Below are 20,843 nucleotides of genomic sequence, written 5' to 3' on the forward strand. Positions count from 1 at the left end.
TTAGACACACTGCACCAGAGTACTCGCTGGGGCTCTGTAAGACTTACTGCACATGGGTACTCGTTGGAGGTCTGTTAGACACACTACACCTGAGTACTCGCGGGAGGTGTGTAAGACACACTGCACCTGAGTACTCGTTGGCGGTCTGTTAGACACACTGCACCAGAGTACTCGCTGGTGGACTGTAAGACACACTGCACCAGAGTACTCGCTAGAGGTCTGTAAGACACACTGCAGCTGAGTACTCGTTGGAGGTCTGTTAGACACACTGCACCAGAGTACTCGCTGGGGCTCTGTAAGACTTACTGCACATAGGTACTCGTTGGAGGTCTGTTAGACACACTACACCTGAGTACTCGCTGGAGGTGTGTAAGACACACTGCACCTGGGTACACGCTAGAGCTCCGTAAGACACACTGCACCTGAGTACTCGCTAGAGGTCTGTTAGACACACTGCACCTGAGTACTCGCTGGAGGTCTGTAAGCCACACTGCTCCTGGGTGCTCGCTAGAGCTCCCTAAGACACACTGCACCTGAGTACTCGCTGGAGGTCTGTAAGCCACACTGCTCCTGGGTGCTCGCTAGAGCTCCCTAAGACACACTGCACCTGAGTACTCACTGGGGGTCTGTATAGCACACTGCACCTGAGTACTCGATAGAGCTCTGTAAGACACACAGCACCTGAACACTCACTCATTGAAGGTCTGTATGGCACACTGCGCCTGAATACTCGATGGAGGTCTGTATAGCACACTGCACCTGCACACTCAGAGATCTGTATGGGACACTGCGCCCTGGCAGCCCGTGGGGGTCTGTAATACAGTGTACCGTGACACTCAGAGGAGGTCTGTATAGCACACTGAAGCTGCACACTCAGAGGAGGTCTGTACAGCACACTCGCCCTGGCAGCCCGTGGGGGTCTGTAATACAGTGTACCGTGACACTCAGAGGAGGTCTGTATAGCACACTGAAGCTGCACACTCAGAGGTCTGTAAAGCACACTCGCCCTGGCAGCCCGTGGGGGTCTGTAATACAGTGTACCGCGACACTCAGAGGAGGTCTGTATAGCACACTGAAGCTGCACACTCAGAGGAGGTCTGTAAAGCACACTGAAGCTGCACACTCGGTGGGGGTCTGTAATACAGTGTACCGTGACACTCAGAGGTCTTTAAGACATACTGAGCCCTGTCCGGAGCCAGGCAGTGAGTAGTACGTAACGACTCAACCATCCTCACTGACCTAGCGGGGAGCCGCTCGAGGCGCTAGAGGCCGGTCCATCTCTGGGAACCAGAAGCCCCTTTTCCATGGGACTCTAAGAGCTATGAGAGCCCCCTCTCCCCCCAACTCGGACATAGGGGCAGGCCTGAGTCACGCCACACACAGCTGACTGAGATACCTTATCACAGACCCCAGAGCAGGCGGGGGGCGGGTGACCCCAGGGGGGAGACTTCCAGCAATATGTGCAACAACTGTCTGCACCCCGTGGCTGCCATGGTGCAATGTACCCCCAAAGATCCCCCAGGCTAGCGTGTCGTGTCCGGCCTGCCAAGATAGCGCCTCTCAGAAGATCTGTTCTTCTCACCCGCCCCAACCACTCCGAGGGGCCACATCTGAGGCAGGAACTGTGCGCACTCACTCAAATGTAGCTCCGTGCACTCACTTAAATATAGCGCCGTGCAATCACTCAAATATAGCTCCACGCACTCAGTCACATATAGCTCCTTGCACTCACTCAAATGTAGCTCCGTGCACTCACTTAAATATAGCGCCGTGCAATCACTCAAATATAGCTCCACGCACTCAGTCACATATAGCTCCTTGCACTCACTCAAATGTAGCTCCGTGCACTCACTTAAATATAGCGCCGTGTGGCCACTCAAGTATAGCGCCGTGCGATCACTCAAATATATCTCCTTGTACTCGAGTCACATATAGCTCCTTGCACTCACTCAAATGTAGCTCCGTGAACTCACTTAAATATAGCGCCGTGTGGCCAGTCAAATAAAGCACCGTGCAATGACTCGAAGCGCACTACAACTACTTCAATAAAGCGCTGCCTAACAGATAAAGCGCCGCAGTGCCAGTCAAATAAAGCGCTGCGAACCCGCACATAAATACATGGGCGCTGCTCGGTGTGAGGGGTGCGAGATGGCAGCTGTGAGGAAGCCTTGGGGAGGTAGGATGGGGGAAGTAAGGGAACCTCTTACCTGCCGGATCCTCTCTCTGACCCTTTAATCCGACACTAGGGGCTCCCGCGAGGCCACGTGGTGACCCCCCAAGCACCGGCGAAGCAATAAGAAGCGGGGGGCGGGTGATGCCCCCAACCACGGACCAGACACCCCGCCCAGAGGCAGAGAGCCCGCAGAGTGCCACGTGCCACAGGTGTGGGTGACGGGTGACATGTATGAGGGGACTGGGGGGGGGGCTAGGGTGGAGGAGGGGAGAGAGGGAGGAAGGAGAGAAAGAGGTAGAAAGAGGAGAGGGAGAGAGAGAGGAGAGAGACAGAGAAGGAGAGAGAGAGGGAGAGAGAGAGGAGAGAGAGACACACACAGAGAAAGAAGAGAGAGACAGGAGCGAGGGGAGCGAAAGAGACAGCGAGAGAAAGGATACAGGGAGAGAGAGGAGAGAGAGAGAGAATAGAGGAAGAGAGAGAGGAGAGATAGAGAAGGAGAGCGAGAGAGGATAGAGGAAAAGAGGGAGACAGAGATAGCGAGAAAGACAAGGAGAGAGAGGAGCGACAGACAGAGAGGGGAGGCGGGTGAAAGGTCCGCAAGTGAGAGGCACCCACACAAGTAGACAACAGCAGTGAAAGGACAGAGGAGAGACAGAGAGCCAGAGAGAGAGGGAGAGAGCGACAGGTGGGACAGACAGAGAGAGAGAGGAGAGGGGAGGCGGGTGAAAGGTCCGTCAGTGACAGGCACCCACACTGGTAGACAACAGCAGTGAAAGGACAGAGGAGGGCAGACAGACAGACACTGTCCCGAGAGCGCTGCGGAGGGGGTGGCAGGGGGAGAAGGAGTGAGAGAGAGAGAGAGAGAGAGAGGATGGGGGAGAGAGAGGAGAGATAGAGAGACAGAGGAGAGAGGGAGAGAGAGAGGAGAGATAGACAGAGGAGAGAGGGAGAGAGAGAGAGGAGAGACAGACAGACAAGGAGAGAGAGGAGGACAGACAGACAGACACTGTCCCGAGAGCGCTGCGGAGGGGGTGGCAGGGGGTACAGAAGGAGGGCAGGTGATGCAGAGTGGGAAGAGCCCCCCAGAGAGAGAGGAAGATGAGGAAGAGACGAGGAAGGCCAGGAGAGCTCCTACCTCTTGCGTTGACCTGCACTGAGGACGAACACAGGGGCGGCCCCGCCGCGGCCTTTTCTATCCGTGGGGGAGGGGATGGGAGGGAGGCTCCCAAACACGCACCCCCCCCCCCCCCCCCGCAGCACTCTTATCACTTCTCAACTTCACAACCTGTGGAGTGTGGAGGGGAGGACGTCAGCAGAGCCTATGGGAGACATCTCACTGGGTGGAAGTGAGGACGTCTCCTGTAGTACCACAGCATCTGTACCCTGTAGTGCAACAGCATCTGTATCCTGCAGTACCACAGCATCTGTATCCTGCAGTGTAGGAAAGTACCATCTTGCCTGGCATGTTACCCCCATTTTTCACTGTATATATGTTGTTTTAGTTGTATATGTCACTGGGACCCTGGTAACCCAGGGCCCCAGTGCTCATAAGTGTGCCTGAATGTGTTACCTGTGTAGTGACTAACTGTCTCACTGAGGCTCTGCTCATCAGAACCTCAGTGGTTATGCTCTCTAATTTCTTTCCAAATTGTCACTGACAGGCTAGTGACCATTTTTACCAATTTACATTGGCTTACTGGAACACCCTTATAATTCCCTAGTATATGGTACTGAGGTACCCAGGGTATTGGGGTTCCAGGAGATCCCTATGGGCTGCAGCATTTCTTTTGCCACCCATAGGGAGCTCTGACAATTCTTACACAGGCCTGCCACTGCAGCCTGAGTGAAATAACGTCCACGTTATTTCACAGCCATTTTACACTGCACTTAAGTAACTTATAAGTCACCTATATGTCTAACCTTTACCTGGTAAAGGTTAGGTGCAAAGTTACTTAGTGTGAGGGCACCCTGGCACTAGCCAAGGTGCCCCCACATTGTTCAGAGCCAATTCCCTGAACTTTGTGAGTGCGGGGACACCATTACACACGTGCACTACATATAGGTCACTACCTATATGTAGCTTCACAATGGTAACTCCGAATATGGCCATGTAACATGTCTATGATCATGGAATTGCCCCCTCTATGCCATCCTGGCATAGTTGGCACAATCCCATGATCCCAGTGGTCTGTAGCACAGACCCTGGTACTGCCAAACTGCCCTTCCTGGGGTTTCACTGCAGCTGCTGCTGCTGCCAACCCCTCAGACAGGCATCTACCCTCCTGGGATCCAGCCAGGCCTGGCCCAGGATGGCAGAACAAAGAACTTCCTCTGAGAGAGGGTGTGACACCCTCTCCCTTTGGAAAATGGTGTGAAGGCAGGGGAGGAGTAGCCTCCCCCAGCCTCTGGAAATGCTTTGTTGGGCACAGAGGTGCCCAATTCTGCAAAAGCCAGTCTACACCGGTTCAGGGACCCCTTAGCCCCTGCTCTGGCGCGAAACTGGACAAAGGAAAGGGGAGTGACCACTCCCCTGACCTGCACCTCCCCTGGGAGGTGTCCAGAGCTCCTCCAGTGTGCTCCAGACCTCTGCCATCTTGGAAACAGAGGTGCTGCTGGCACACTGGACTGCTCTGAGTGGCCAGTGCCACCAGGTGACGTCAGAGACTCCTGCTGATAGGCTCCTTCAGGTGTTAGTAGCCTATCCTCTCTCCTAGGTAGCCAAACCCTCTTTTCTGGCTATTTAGGGTCTCTGTCTCTGGAGAAACTTCAGATAACGAATGCAAGAACTCATCCGAGTTCCTCTGCATCTCTCTCTTCACCTTCTGATAAGGAATCGACTGCTGACCGCGCTGGAAGCCTGCAAACCTGCAACATAGTAGCAAAGACGACTACTGCAACTCTGTAACGCTGATCCTGCCGCCTTCTCGACTGTTTTCCTGCTTGTGCATGCTGTGGGGGTAGCCTGCCTCCTCTCTGCACCAGAAGCTCCGAAGAAATCTCCCGTGGGTCGACGGAATCTTCCCCCTGCAACCGCAGGCACCAAAATGCTGCATTACCGGTCCCTTGGGTCTCCTCTCAGCACGACGAGCGAGGTCCCTCGAATCCAGCGACTCTGTCCAAGTGACCCCCACAGTCCAGTGACTCTTCAGTCCAAGTTTGGTGGAGGTAAGTCCTTGCCTCACCTCGCTGGGCTGCATTGCTGGGAACCGCGACTTTGCAGTTCCTCCGGCCCCTGTGCACTTCCGGCGGAAATCCTTTGTGCACAGCCAAGCCTGGGTCCACGGCACTCTAACCTGCATTGCACGACTTTCTAAGTTGGTCTCCGGCGACGTGGGACTCCTTTGTGCAACTTCGGCGAGCACCGTTTCACGCATCCTCGTAGTGCCTGTTTCTGGCACTTCTCCGGGTGCTACCTGCTTCAGTGAGGGCTCTTTGTCTTGCTCGACGTCCCCTCTCTCTTCAGGTCCAATTTGCGACCTCCTGGTCCCTCCTGGGCCCCAGCAGCGTCCAAAAACGCCAACCGCACGATTTGCGACTAGCAAGGCTTGTTGGCGTCCTTTCGGCGGGAAAACACTTCTGCACGACTCTCCAAGGCGAGAGGGATCCGTCCACCAAAGGGGAAGTCTCTAGCCCTTTTCGTTCCTGCAGAAACCTCAGCTTCTTCTGTCCAGTAGAAGCTTCTTTGCACCCGCAGCTGGCATTTCCTGGGCATCTGCCCATCTTCGACTTGCTTGTGACTTTTGGACTTGGTCCCCTTGTTCCACAGGTACCCTAGATTGGAAATCCACAGTTGTTGCATTGCTGGTTTGTGTCTTTCCTGCATTATTCCTCTAACACGACTTCTTTGTCCTTAGGGGAACTTTAGTGCACTTTGCACTCACTTTTCAGGGTCTTGGGGAGGGTTATTTTTCTAACTCTCACTATTTTCTAATAGTCCCAGCGACCCTCTACAAGGTCACATAGGTTTGGGGTCCATTCGTGGTTCGCATTCCACTTTTGGAGTATATGGTTTGTGTTGCCCCTATCCCTATGTTTCCCCATTGCATCCTATTGTAACTATACATTGTTTGCACTGTTTTCTAAGACTATACTGCATATTTTTGCTATTGTGTATATATATCTTGTGTATATTTCCTATCCTCTCACTGAGGGTACACTCTAAGATACTTTGGCATATTGTCATAAAAATAAAGTACCTTTATTTTTAGTATAACTGTGTATTGTGTTTTCTTATGATATTGTGCATATGACACTAAGTGGTACTGTAGTAGCTTCACACGTCTCCTAGTTCAGCCTAAGCTGCTCTGCTAAGCTACCATTATCTATCAGCCTAAGCTGCTAGACACCCTATACACTAATAAGGGATAACTGGGCCTGGTGCAAGGTGCAAGTACCCCTTGGTACTCACTACAAGCCAGTCCAGCCTCCTACATTGGTTGTGCAGTGGTGGGATAAGTGCTTTGAGACTACTTACCACTCTTGTCATTGTACTTTTCATAAGAGAAAAATATACAAAACAAGGTCAGTGTATATACACATAGCCAAAAAGTTTTGCATTTCCTCTTTTTCACTCTTTTCTAAAGTGCTGAAAAGTACTTCTAACTTTCTAAAAAGTTCTTAAAAGTTTAAAAAGTTTTTTTTCTGTCTTTCTAAAAAGTTCTGAAAACTTTTTTCTCTTTTTCTATCACTTTAACTCTCTCAAAAAATGTCTGGCACAGGCCAAAATGTTGATCTGTCCAAACTTGCATATGACAACCTTAGCTGGAAAAGAGCAAGGAGTCTCTGTATAGAGAGAGGTTTGAGTGTAGGGAAGAATCCTTCCTTGGAACTGTTACTTAACATGCTTAGAGAACAGGATAAGGCCATAGGTGCCTCATCTGTTGAAAAAGTACCTAATAGTTCCCAATCTGATTCAGGGACTCCCCCAGGAAAAGATTCAGGAAAGAAACTTCCTAGCCTGCCCATTACTAGACAGTCTAGCATAGTTGGTAATGATGATGAGCCACACCATACAAATAGTGTTGTCTCACATCATAGCAAAAGCATTTATTCTCACCATACTGGTAGTGATGTTTCTGTTAGCCAAGCTGTTAAGGTGGCTTCTGTAAGGGACAGGTCTCCTTCTGTTCATTCCCATCATACCTCTGTTTCTAGGAATGTCCCTCCCACCAACCCTGATGACAGAATGTTAGAGAGGGAACTCAATAAGTTGAGGGTGGAACAAACCAGACTGAAGCTCAAGAAGCAACAGCTGGATTTGGATAGACAGTCTTTTGAACTAGAGAAGGAAAGACAGAAGTTGGGTTTTGAAACCCATGGTGGCAGCAGCAGTATTCCCCATAGTCATCCTGTAAAAGAGCATGATTCCAGGAATCTGCACAAGATAGTTCCCCCTTATAAGGAGGGGGATGACATTAACAAGTGGTTTGCTGCACTTGAGAGGGCCTGTGTTGTACAGGATGTCCCTCAAAGGCAGTGGGCTGCTATCCTATGGCTATCATTTACTGGAAAAGGTAGGGATAGGCTCCTTACTGTGAAAGAAAATGATGCTAATAATTTCCAAGTTCTTAAGAATGCACTCCTGGATGGTTATGGCTTAACCACTGAACAGTACAGGATAAAGTTCATAGAGACCAAAAAGGAGTCTTCACAAGACTGGGTTGATTTCATTGACCATTCAGTGAAGGCCTTGGAGGGGTGGTTACATGGCAGTAAAATGACTGATTATGACAGCCTGTATAACTTAATCCTGAGAGAGCATATTCTTAATAATTGTGTGTCTGATTTGTTGCACCAGTACTTGGTGGACTCTGATCTGACCTCTCCCCAAGAATTGGGAAAGAAGGCAGACAAATGGGTCAGAACAAGAGTGAACAGAAAAGTTCATACAGGGGGTGACAAAGATGGCAACAAAAAGAAGGATGGTAAGTCTTCAGACAAGGGTGGGGAAAAATCTAAAAATGAGTCTTCATCAGGCCCACAAAAACACTCTGGTGGGGGTGGTGGGTCCAAATCCTCCTTTAATCAGAACAAGGAAAAGAAACCATGGTGCTATTTATGTAAAATAAAAGGCCATTGGACAACAGATCCCAGTTGTCCAAAGAAAGGCACCACTGCTCCTACCACTACAACCCCTACTGCTACACCTAGTGCCCCTACTAATAGCAGTGGTGGTGGGAGCAAAACTACTAATAGCCAATCCAAGGGAGTAGCTGGGCTCACTTTTGGTAATTTAGTTGGGGTTGGCCTTGTTAGGGAGGCCACAGAGGCTGTGTTAGTCTCTGAGGGGGCTATTGATTTAGCCACCTTAGTTGCTTGTCCCCTTAATATGGATAAGTACAAGCAGCTACCCCTAATAAATGGTGTTGAGGTTCAGGCCTACAGGGACACTGGTGCCAGTGTGACTATGGTCATAGAGAAACTGGTCCACCCTGAACAACACCTACTTGGTCACCAGTACCAAGTAACCGATGCTCACAACAACACACTTAGCCACCCCATGGCTGTTGTAAATCTCAACTGGGGGGGGGTTACTGGTCCAAAGAAAGTTGTGGTAGCTTCAGATTTACCTGTAGACTGTCTATTAGGGAATGATTTGGAGACATCAGCTTGGTCAGATGTGGAGTTGAAGGCCCATGCAGCAATGCTGGGCATCCCAGGGCATATTTTTGCTTTGACAAGGGCTCAGGCCAAAAAGCAAAAAGGACAGGGAAGCTTGGATCCTGGAACAATGGACCAAGTGCTCCCTAAAGCTAGGGCTAGTAGAAGCAAACCACTTCCTACTATCCCTCCCTCTACAGTGGATTCAACTTCTGAGGAAGAAGAATTCCCTCCCTGTGCAGAACCTACACCAGAGGAGCTGGAAGCAGACACTGCTGAGCTTTTGGGTGAAGGGGGGCCTGCCAGAGAGGAGCTGAGTGTGGCACAGCAAACCTGTCCCACATTAGAGGGTCTCAGACAGCAAGCTGTCAAACAGGCTAATGGGGATGTCAGTGACTCTCACAGAGTTTACTGGGAGGACAACCTCTTGTACACTGAGCATAGGGATCCTAAACCTGGAGCTGCCAGGAGATTAGTGATTCCTCAGGAGTACAGAAAGTTCCTCCTAACACTGGCACATGACATTCCCTTAGCTGGGCATCTAGGACAAATGAAAACTTGGGACAGGCTTGTTCCCCTGTTTCATTGGCCTAGGATGTCTGAGGACACAAAGGAATTTTGTAAGTCCTGTGAAACCTGTCAAGCCAGTGGCAAGACAGGTGGCACCCCAAAGGCACCCCTTATCCCACTGCCTGTGGTTGGGGTTCCCTTTGAAAGGGTAGGGGTTGACATAGTTGGCCCCCTTGACCCTCCTACTGCTTCAGGCAATAGGTTTATCTTAGTGGTAGTGGACCATGCCACAAGATATCCTGAAGCTATTCCTTTAAGGACCACTACAGCACCTGCAGTGGCAAAGGCCCTCCTGGGAATATTTTCCAGGGTGGGCTTCCCAAAGGAAGTAGTATCAGACAGGGGAAGCAATTTCATGTCTGCATACTTAAAGGCCATGTGGAAGGAGCGTGGTGTAACGTACAAGTTCACAACACCCTATCATCCACAAACAAATGGACTGGTGGAGAGATTTAATAAAACTCTCAAAGGCATGATTATGGGTCTCCCTGAAAAACTCCGCAGGAGATGGGATATCCTTCTACCATGCCTCCTTTTTGCCTACAGGGAGGTACCCCAGAAAGGAGTGGGGTTCAGCCCCTTTGAACTTCTTTTTGGACACCCTGTTAGGGGTCCACTCACACTTGTAAAGGAGGGTTGGGAACAACCTTTAAAAGCTCCTAAGCAGGATATTGTGGACTATGTACTTGGCCTCAGATCAAGGATGGCTGAGTACATGAAAAAGGCCAGTAAAAACCTTCAGGCCAGCCAAGAGCTCCAGAAGCAATGGCATGATCAGAAGGCTGTTTTGGTTCAGTACCAACCAGGGCAGAAAGTGTGGGTCTTGGAGCCTGTGGCCCCAAGAGCACTCCAAGATAAATGGAGTGGTCCCCACACAATTGTTGAAAAGAAGGGAGAAGTCACTTATTTAGTTGACTTAGGCACTGCCAGGAGTCCCCTTAGGGTGCTCCATGTCAACCGCCTGAAACCCTACTATGACAGGGCTGATCTCACCCTGCTCATGGCAACTGATGAGGGACAGGAAGAAGACAGTGATCCTCTACCTGATCTCTTCTCTTCCACAGAACAAGATGCTCTTGTGGAAGGTGTAGTTTTGGCTGATTGTCTCACTGCTGAGCAGAAAGACAATTGCATAAATCTCCTAGATCAATTCTCTGAACTCTTCTCTACTGTGCCAGGTACCACTTCTTGGTGTGAGCACACTATAGATACTGGAGACAGTTTACCTGTCAAAAGTAAGATCTATAGGCAGCCTGACCATGTCAGGGATTGCATAAAGCAAGAGGTCCAGAAAATGTTAGAACTAGGAGTGGTTGAGCACTCTGACAGTCCATGGGCTTCTCCTGTGGTACTGGTACCAAAACCCCATTCCAAAGATGGAAAGAAGGAAATGCGGTTTTGTGTAGACTATAGAGGTCTCAACTTGGTAACCAAAACTGATGCTCACCCTATACCCAGGGCAGATGAGCTCATAGATACACTGGCATCTGCCAAGTATCTAAGCACTTTTGACTTGACTGCAGGGTATTGGCAGATCAAATTGTCAGAAGATGCTAAACCTAAGACTGCATTTTCTACCATTGGAGGACATTACCAGTTTACTGTAATGCCTTTTGGTTTGAAAAATGCACCTGCCACTTTTCAGAGGTTGGTGAACACAGTCCTGCAAGGGCTGGAAGCTTTCAGTGCAGCATATTTGGACGATATAGCTGTCTTTAGCTCCAGCTGGGATGATCACCTGGTCCACCTATGGAAAGTTTTGGAGGCCCTGCAAAAGGCAAGCCTCACTATCAAGGCTTCAAAGTGCCAGATAGGGCAGGGTAAGGTGGTTTATCTGGGACACCTTGTTGGTGGGGAACAGATTGCACCACTACAGGGGAAAATCCAAACAATTATTGATTGGGTTCCCCCTACCACTCAGACTCAGGTGAGAGCCTTCCTAGGCCTCACTGGGTATTACAGGAGGTTCATTAAGAACTATGGCTCCATTGCAGCCCCTCTTAATGACCTCACATCCAAGAAAATGCCTAAAAAGGTATTATGGACAGCAAACTGTCAGAAAGCTTTTGAGGAGCTGAAGCAGGCCATGTGCTCTGCACCTGTCCTGAAAAGCCCTTGTTACTCTAAAAAATTCTATGTCCAAACTGATGCATCTGAATTAGGAGTAGGGGCAGTCCTATCACAACTTAATTCTGAGGGCCAGGATCAACCTGTTGCTTTTATTAGTAGGAGGTTGACCCCTAGAGAAAAGCGTTGGTCTGCCATTGAGAGGGAGGCCTTTGCTGTGGTCTGGGCTCTGAAGAAGTTGAGGCCATACCTGTTTGGCACTCACTTCATTGTTCAGACAGACCACAAACCTCTACTTTGGCTAAAACAAATGAAAGGTGAAAATCCTAAATTGTTGAGGTGGTCCATATCCCTACAGGGAATGGACTATACAGTGGAACATAGACCTGGGAGTAGCCACTCCAATGCAGATGGACTCTCCAGATATTTCCACTTAGACAATGAAGACTCATCAGGTCATGGCTAGTCTTATTGTCCTTCGTTTGGGGGGGGGGGGTTGTGTAGGAAAGTACCATCTTGCCTGGCATGTTACCCCCATTTTTCACTGTATATATGTTGTTTTAGTTGTATGTGTCACTGGGACCCTGGTAACCCAGGGCCCCAGTGCTCATAAGTGTGCCTGAATGTGTTACCTGTGTAGTGACTAACTGTCTCACTGAGGCTCTGCTAATCAGAACCTCAGTGGTTATGCTCTCTCATTTCTTTCCAAATTGTCACTAACAGGCTAGTGACCATTTTTACCAATTTACATTGGCTTACTGGAACACCCTTATAATTCCCTAGTATATGGTACTGAGGTACCCAGGGTATTGGGGTTCCAGGAGATCCCTATGGGCTGCAGCATTTCTTTTGCCACCCATAGGGAGCTCTGACAAGTCTTACACAGGCCTGCCACTGCAGCCTGAGTGAAATAACGTCCACGTTATTTCACAGCCATTTTACACTGCACTTAAGTAACTTATAAGTCACCTATATGTCTAACCTTTACCTGGTAAAGGTTAGGTGCAAAGTTACTTAGTGTGAGGGCACCCTGGCACTAGCCAAGGTGCCCCCACATTGTTCAGAGCCAATTCCCTGAACTTTGTGAGTGCGGGGACACCATTACACGCGTGCACTACATATAGGTCACTACCTATATGTAGCTTCACAATGGTGACTCCGAATATGGCCATGTAACATGTCTATGATCATGGAATTGCCCCCTCTATGCCATCCTGGCATAGTTGGCACAATCCCATGATCCCAGTGGTCTGTAGCACAGACCCTGGTACTGCCAAACTGCCCTTCCTGGGGTTTCACTGCAGCTGCTGCTGCTGCCAACCCCTCAGACAGGCATCTGCCCTCCTGGGGTCCAGCCAGGCCTGGCCCAGGATGGCAGAACAAAGAACTTCCTCTGAGAGAGGGTGTGACACCCTCTTCCTTTGGAAAATGGTGTGAAGGCAGGGGAGGAGTAGCCTCCCCCAGCCTCTGGAAATGCTTTGTTGGGCACAGAGGTGCCCAATTCTGCATAAGCCAGTCTACACCGGTTCAGGGACCCCTTAGCCCCTGCTCTGGCGCGAAACTGGACAAAGGAAAGGGGAGTGACCACTCCCCTGACCTGCACCTCCCCTGGGAGGTGTCCAGAGCTCCTCCAGTGTGCTCCAGACCTCTGCCATCTTGGAAACAGAGGTGCTGCTGGCACACTGGACTGCTCTGAGTGGCCAGTGCCACCAGGTGACGTCAGAGACTCCTGCTGATAGGCTCCTTCAGGTGTTAGTAGCCTATCCTCTCTCCTAGGTAGCCAAACCCTCTTTTCTGGCTATTTAGGGTCTCTGTCTCTGGGGAAACTTCAGATAACGAATGCAAGAGCTCATCCGAGTTCCTCTGCATCTCTCTCTTCACCTTCTGATAAGGAATCGACTGCTGACCGCGCTGGAAGCCTGCAAACCTGCAACATAGTAGCAAAGACGACTACTGCAACTCTGTAACGCTGATCCTGCCGCCTTCTCGACTGTTTTCCTGCTTGTGCATGCTGTGGGGGTAGCCTGCCTCCTCTCTGCACCAGAAGCTCCGAAGAAATCTCCCGTGGGTCGACGGAATCTTCCCCCTGCAACCGCAGGCACCAAAAAGCTGCATTACCGGTCCCTTGAGTCTCCTCTCAGCACGACGAGTGAGGTCCCTCGAATCCAGCGACTCTGTCCAAGTGACCCCCACAGTCCAGTGACTCTTCAGTCCAAGTTTGGTGGAGGTAAGTCCTTGTCTCACCTCGCTGGGCTGCATTGCTGGGAACCGCGACTTTGCAGCTACTCCGGCCCCTGTGCACTTCCGGCGGAAATCCTTTGTGCACAGCCAAGCCTGGGTCGACGGCACTCTAACCTGCATTGCACGACTTTCTAAGTTGGTCTCCGGCGACGTGGGACTCCTTTGTGCAACTTCGGCGAGCACCGTTTCACACATCCTCGTAGTGCCTGTTTCTGGCACTGCTCCGGGTGCTACCTGCTTCAGTGAGGGCTCTTTGTCTTGCTCGACGTCCCCTCTCTCTTCAGGTCCAATTTGCGACCTCCTGGTCCCTCCTGGGCCCCAGCAGCGTCCAAAAACGCCAACCGCACGATTTGCGACTAGCAAGGCTTGTTGGCGTCCTTTCGGCGAGAAAACACTTCTGCACGACTCTCCAAGGCGAGAGGGATCCGTCCACCAAAGGGGAAGTCTCTAGCCCTTTTCGTTCCTGCAGAAACCTCAGCTTCTTCTGTCCAGTAGAAGCTTCTTTGCACCCGCAGCTGGCATTTCCTGGGCATCTGCCCATCTACGACTTGCTTGTGACTTTTGGACTTGGTCCCCTTGTTCCACAGGTACCCTAGATTGGAAATCCACAGTTGTTGCATTGGTGGTTTGTGTCTTTCCTGCATTATTCCTCTAACACAACTTCTTTGTCCTTAGGGGAACTTTAGTGCACTTTGCACTCACTTTTCAGGGTCTTGGGGAGGATTATTTTTCTAACTCTCACTATTTTCTAATAGTCCCAGCGACCCTCTACAAGGTCACATAGGTTTGGGGTCCATTCGTGGTTCGCATTCCACTTTTGGAGTATATGGTTTGTGTTGCCCCTATCCCTATGTTTCCCCATTGCATCCTATTGTAACTATACATTGTTTGCACTGTTTTCTAAGACTATACTGCATATTTTTGCTATTGTGTATATATATCTTGTGTATATTTCCTATCCTCTCACTGAGGGTACACTCTAAGATACTTTGGCATATTGTCATAAAAATAAAGTACCTTTATTTTTAGTATAACTGTGTATTGTGTTTTCTTATGATATTGTGCATATGACACTAAGTGGTACTGTAGTAGCTTCACACGTCTCCTAGTTCAGCCTAAGCTGCTCTGCTAAGCTACCATTATCTATCAGCCTAAGCTGCTAGACACCCTATACACTAATAAGGGATAACTGGGCCTGGTGCAAGGTGCAAGTACCCCTTGGTACTCACTACAAGCCAGTCCAGCCTCCTACATGCAGTACCACAGCATCTGTACCCTGTAGTACCACAGCATATGTATCCTGCAGTACCGCAGCATCTTTACCCTGTAGTACCACTGCATCTGTATCCTGCAGTACCGCATCATCTCTATCATGTAGTACCACAGCATCTCTATCCTGTAGTACCACAGCATCTGTACCCTGTAGTGCCACACCACCTGTACCCTGTAGTACCACAGCATCTGTACCCTGTAGTACCAGAGCATATGTATCCTGCAGTACTGCAGCATCTCTATCCTGTAGTGCCACAGCATACGTATCCTGCAGTACCACAGTATCTGTACCCTGTAGTACGACAGCATATGTATCCTGCGTTACTGCAGCATCTCTATCCTGTAGTACCACAGCATCTCTATCCTGTAGTGCCACAGCACCTGTACTCTAGTACCACAGCATATGTATCCTGCAGTACCGCAGCATCTTTACCCTGTAGTACCACAGCATATGTACCCTGTAGTACCACAGCATATGTATCCTGCAGTACCGCAGCATCTGTACCCTGTAGTACCACCGCATCTGTATCCTGCAGTACAGCAGCATCTCTATCCTGTAGTACCACAGCATCACTATCCTGTAGTACCACAGCATCTGTATCCTGTAGTACCACAGCATATGTATCCTGCAGTACCCCAGCATCTGTACCCTGTAGTACCACAGCATCCCTATCCTGTAGTACCATAGCATCTGTACCCTGTAGTACCACAGCATCTGTATCCTGCAGTACCACAGCATCTGTATCCTGTAGTACCACAGCATATGTATCCTGCAGTACCCCAGCATCTCTATCCTGTAGTACAACAGCATCTGTACCCTGTAGTGCCACAGCATCTGTACCCTGTAGTACAACAGCATCTGTATCCTGCAGTACCACAGCATCTGTATCCTGTTGTACCACAGCATATGTATCCTGCAGTACCACAGCATCTGTACCCTGAAGTACCACAGCATATGCATCCTGCAGTACCGCAACATCTCTATCCTATAGTACCACAGCATCTGTACCCTGTAGTACGACAGCATCTGTACACTGTAGTATCGCAGCATCTGTGCCCTGTAGTATCGCAGCATCTGTACCCTGTAGTATCACAGAACCTGTACCCTGTAGTACCACACCATCTGTATCCTGCAGTACCACAGCATCTGTACCCTGTGGTACCATAGCATGTGTACCCTGTAGTACTGCAGCATCTGTACACTGTAGTATCGCAGCATCTGTACTCTGAAGTATTGCAGCATCTGTACCCTGTAGTACTGCAGCACCTGTACCCTGTAGTACCACACCATCTGTATCCTGCAGTATCACACCATCTGTACCTTTTAGTGCCACAGCACCTGTATCCTGTAGTACAACATTATCTGTACCCTGTAGTACCGCAGCATCTGTGCCCTGTAGTACCACAGCATCTGTACCCTGTAGTACCGCAGCATCTGTACCCTGTAGTACCGCAGCATCTGTATCCTGCAGTACCGCAGCATCTGTATCCTGCAGTACCACAGCATCTGTATCATGTAGTACCACAGCATCTGTACCCTGTAGTACCGCAGCATCTGTACCCTGTAGTACCGCAGCATCTGTATCCTGCAGTACCACAGCATCTATATCCTGCAGTACCACAGCATCTGTATCATGTAGTACCACAGCATATGTATCCTGCAGTACCGCAGCATCTTTACCCTGTAGTACCACTGCATCTGTATCCTGCAGTACCGCATCATCTCTATCATGTAGTACCACAGCATCTCTATCCTGTAGTACCACAGCATCTGTACCCTGTAGTGCCACACCACCTGTACCCTGTAGTACCACAGCATCTGTACCCTGTAGTACCAGAGCATATGTATCCTGCAGTACTGCAGCATCTCTATCCTGTAGTGCCACAGCATACGTATCCTGCAGTACCACAGTATCTGTACCCTGTAGTACGACAGCATATGTATCCTGCGTTACTGCAGCATCTCTATCCTGTAGTACCACAGCATCTCTATCCTGTAGTGCCACAGCACCTGTACTCTGTAGTACCACAGCATATGTATCCTGCAGTACCGCAGCATCTTTACCCTGTAGTACCACAGCATATGTACCCTGTAGTACCACAGCATATGTATCCTGCAGTACCGCAGCATCTGTACCCTGTAGTACCACCGCATCTGTATCCTGCAGTACAGCAGCATCTCTATCCTGTAGTACCACAGCATCACTATCCTGTAGTACCACAGCATCTGTCTCCTGTAGTACCACAGCATATGTATCCTGCAGTACCCCAGCATCTGTACCCTGTAGTACCACAGCATCCCTATCCTGTAGTACCATAGCATCTGTACCCTGTAGTACCACAGCATCTGTATCCTGCAGTACCACAGCATCTGTATCCTGTAGTACCACAGCATATGTATCCTGCAGTACCCCAGCATCTCTATCCTGTAGTACAACAGCATCTGTACCCTGTAGTGCCACAGCATCTGTACCCTGTAGTACCACAGCATCTGTATCCTGCAGTACCACAGCATCTGTATCCTGTTGTACCACAGCATATGTATCCTGCAGTACCACAGCATCTGTACCCTGAAGTACCACAGCATATGCATCCTGCAGTACCGCAACATCTCTATCCTATAGTACCACAGCATCTGTACCCTGTAGTACGACAGCATCTGTACACTGTAGTATCGCAGCATCTGTGCCCTGTAGTATCGCAGCATCTGTACCCTGTAGTATCACAGAACCTGTACTCTGTAGTACCACACCATCTGTATCCTGCAGTACCACAGCATCTGTACCCTGTGGTACCATAGCATGTGTACCCTGTAGTACTGTAGCATCTGTACACTGTAGTATCGCAGCATCTGTACCCTGTAGTACTGCAGCACCTGTACCCTGTAGTACCACACCATCTGTATCATGCAGTATCACACCATCTGTACCTTTTAGTGCCACAGCACCTGTATCCTGTAGTACAACATTATCTGTACCCTGTAGTACCGCAGCATCTGTGCCCTGTAGTACCACAGCATCTGTACCCTGTAGTACCGCAGCATCTGTACCCTGTAGTACCGCAGCATCTGTATCCTGCAGTACCGCAGCATCTGTATCATGTAGTACCACAGCATCTGTACCCTGTAGTACCGCAGCATCTGTACCCTGTAGTACCGCAGCATCTGTATCCTGCAGTACCACAGCATCTATATCCTGCAGTACCACAGCATCTGTATCATGTAGTACCACACCATCTGTATCCTGTAGTAACGCAGCATCTATATCCTGTAGTACCACAGCATCTGCATACTGTAGTACCACAGCATCTGCATCCTGTAGTACCACAGTGTAGAAAGGTGGCTCTGTATATATATCTCAAAGCAAGAGATAGTGCACAGAGTCCAAGGGCTCCCCTTAGAGGTAAGATAGTGGCAAAAGTAGATAATTCTAATGCTCTATTTTGTGGTAGTGTGGTTGAGCAGTAGGCTTATCAGAGGGTAGTGTTAAGCATTTGTTGTACACACACAGGCAATAAATGAGGAACACACACTCAAAGACTTACTCCAGGCCAATAGGTTTTTATATTGAAAAATATATTTTCTTAATTTATTTTAGAACCACAATATTCAAGATTTGAAGTAAATACATAAAATGCAAGGTACTCCACACAGGTAAGTAGAGAACTTTGAATTAGAGCAGTAACATACACAGTACAGGTTCAAATGGCAATAAGCTATTTTGAAAGTGGACACTGCAAACATCAACAGTTCCTGGGGGAGGTAAGTATTGGTTAGTTTGTGAGGTAAGTAAGACACTTACAAGTTCAAGTTCCTGGGTATAGGCAGCCCACCGTTGGGGGTTCAAGGCAACCCCAAAGTTACCACACCAGCAACACAGGGCCGGTCAGGTGCAGAGGTCAAAGAGGTGCCCAAAACACATAGGTGCCTATGGAGAACAGGGATGCTCCGGTTCCAGTCTGCCAGCAGGTAAGTACCTGTGTCTTCGGAGGGCACACCAGGGGGGGTTTGTAGAGCACTGGGGTGGACACAAGTAGGCACACAAAACACACCCTCGGCGGCACAGGGGCGGCCGGGTGCAGTGTGCTTAGTTGGCGTCGGGTTTGCTATAGGAAGCAATGGAATGACCCGGGGGTCACGCTAGCGGTGCAGGCAGGGCACAGGGGGTTTCTTGGGCCAGCCACCGACCGGGCTAGGACGAGGGCCGTCTGCTGGTCACTCCTGCACTGGAGTTCGGTTCCTTCAGGTCCTGGGGGCTGCGGGTGCTGTGTTGGTTCCAGGCATCGGGTTCCTTGTTACCAGGCAGTCGCGGTCAGGGGGAGCCTCTGGATCCTTTTTGCAGGCATCGTTGTGGGGGTGCAGGGGGGTCGTCTCAGGTTACTCACGTCGTCGCAGTCGCCTGGGAGTCCTCTCTGCGGTGTTTGTTCTCTGGAGCTCGAGCCGGGGGCACCGGGTGCAGAGTGAAAAGTCTCACGCTTCCGGCGAGAAGAGAGAGTTCTTTAAAAGTTGCAAGAAAGTTGCAAAGTTGTTGCTGTAGGTGAACAGGGCCGCTGTTCTCTGGAGTTTCTTGGTCCTTCGGTTCAGGGCAGTCCTCTAAGGCTTCAGAGGTCGCTGGTCCCTGTCGGATGCGTCACTGTGCAGGTTCTTTGAGTCTGGAGACAGGCCGGAAGGGCTGGGGCCAAGTCAGTGGTCGTCTCCGTCATCTCTGCAGGGCTTTCAGGTCAGCAGTCCTTCTTTGTGTAGGTTGCAGGAATCTGATTTCCTGGGTACAGGGTCGCCCCTAAATACTAAATTTAGGGGTGTGTTTAGGTCAGGAGGGCAGTAGCCAATGACTACTGTCCTTGAGGGTGGCTACACCCTCTTTGTGCCTCCTCCCTGTGGGGAGGTGGGCACATCCCTAATCCTATTGGGGGAATCCTCCAAACTCAAGATGGAGGATTTCTAAAGGCAGGGGTCACCTCAGCTCAGGACACCTTAGGGGCTGTCCTGACTGGTGGGTGACTCCTCCTTGTTTTCCTCATTATCTCCTCCAGCCTTGCCGCTAAAAGTGGGGGCTGTGTCCAGAGGGCGGGCATCTCCACTAGCTGGGATGTCCTGGGGTGCAGTAACACGAAGCCTGAGCCTTTGAGGCTCACCGCCAGGTGTTACAGTTCTGCAGGGGGGAGGTGTGAAGCACCTCCACCCAGGACAGGCTTTGTTTCTGACCACAGAGTGCACTAAGGCACTCACGCTATGTGGTCAGAAACTCGTCTGGAAGTGGCAGGCTGGCACAGACTGGTCAGTCTTACACTATCAATTAGACTAACATACAGGGGGCATCTCTAAGATGCCCTCTGTGACCATTTCTCAATAAATCCCACACTGGCATCAGTGTGGGTTTATTGTGCTGAGAAGTTTGATACCAAACTTACCAGATTTCAGTGTAGCCATTATGGTGCTGTGGAGTTCGTGTTTGACAGACTCCCAGACAATATACTCTTATGGCTACCCTGCACTTACAATGTCTAAGAATTGACTTAGACACTGTAGGGGCATAGTGCTCATGCACATATGCCCTCACCTGTGGTATAGTGCACCCTGCCTTAGGGCTGTAAGGCCTGCTAGAGGTGTGACTTACGTATGCCACAGGCAGTGTGAGGTTGGCATGGCACTCTGAGGGGAGTGCCATGTCGACTTAGTCATTTTCTCCCCATCAGCACACACAAGCTGTGAGGCAGTGTGCATGTGCTGAGTGAGCGGTCCCCAGGGTGGCATAAGACATGCTGCAACCCTTAGAGACCTTCCCTGGCATCAGGGCCCTTTGTACCAGGGGTACCAGTTACAAGGGACTTACCTGAGTGCCAGGGTTGTGCCAATTGTGGAAAGAAAGGTACAGTCTAGGGAAAGAACACTGGTGCTGGGGCCTGGTTAGCAGGGTCCCAG

General features: G+C 50.1%; 1 protein-coding gene across 2 annotated transcripts in view; it reads right to left on the reverse strand.

Annotated features, from left to right (window-relative positions):
* ALAS2 (5'-aminolevulinate synthase 2) overlaps positions 1-3,377 on the reverse strand; it is an 83,178-nt gene extending 79,801 nt beyond the window's left edge. Inside the window, exon 1 of one of the 2 annotated variants that reach the window (XM_069209372.1) lies at positions 3,309-3,377. The gene's annotated coding sequence lies outside the window, so the exon portion shown is untranslated. Of the gene's footprint in view, positions 1-2,207 lie in introns of both variants that reach the window. The other variant, XM_069209373.1, reaches the window with a different exon arrangement.
* Between the last annotated feature and the right edge of the window lie 17,466 nt (positions 3,378-20,843).

The sequence above is a fragment of the Pleurodeles waltl genome, chromosome 10 (assembly GCF_031143425.1).
Source record: "Pleurodeles waltl isolate 20211129_DDA chromosome 10, aPleWal1.hap1.20221129, whole genome shotgun sequence".
NCBI classification, from domain to species: Eukaryota; Metazoa; Chordata; class Amphibia; order Caudata; family Salamandridae; genus Pleurodeles; species Pleurodeles waltl.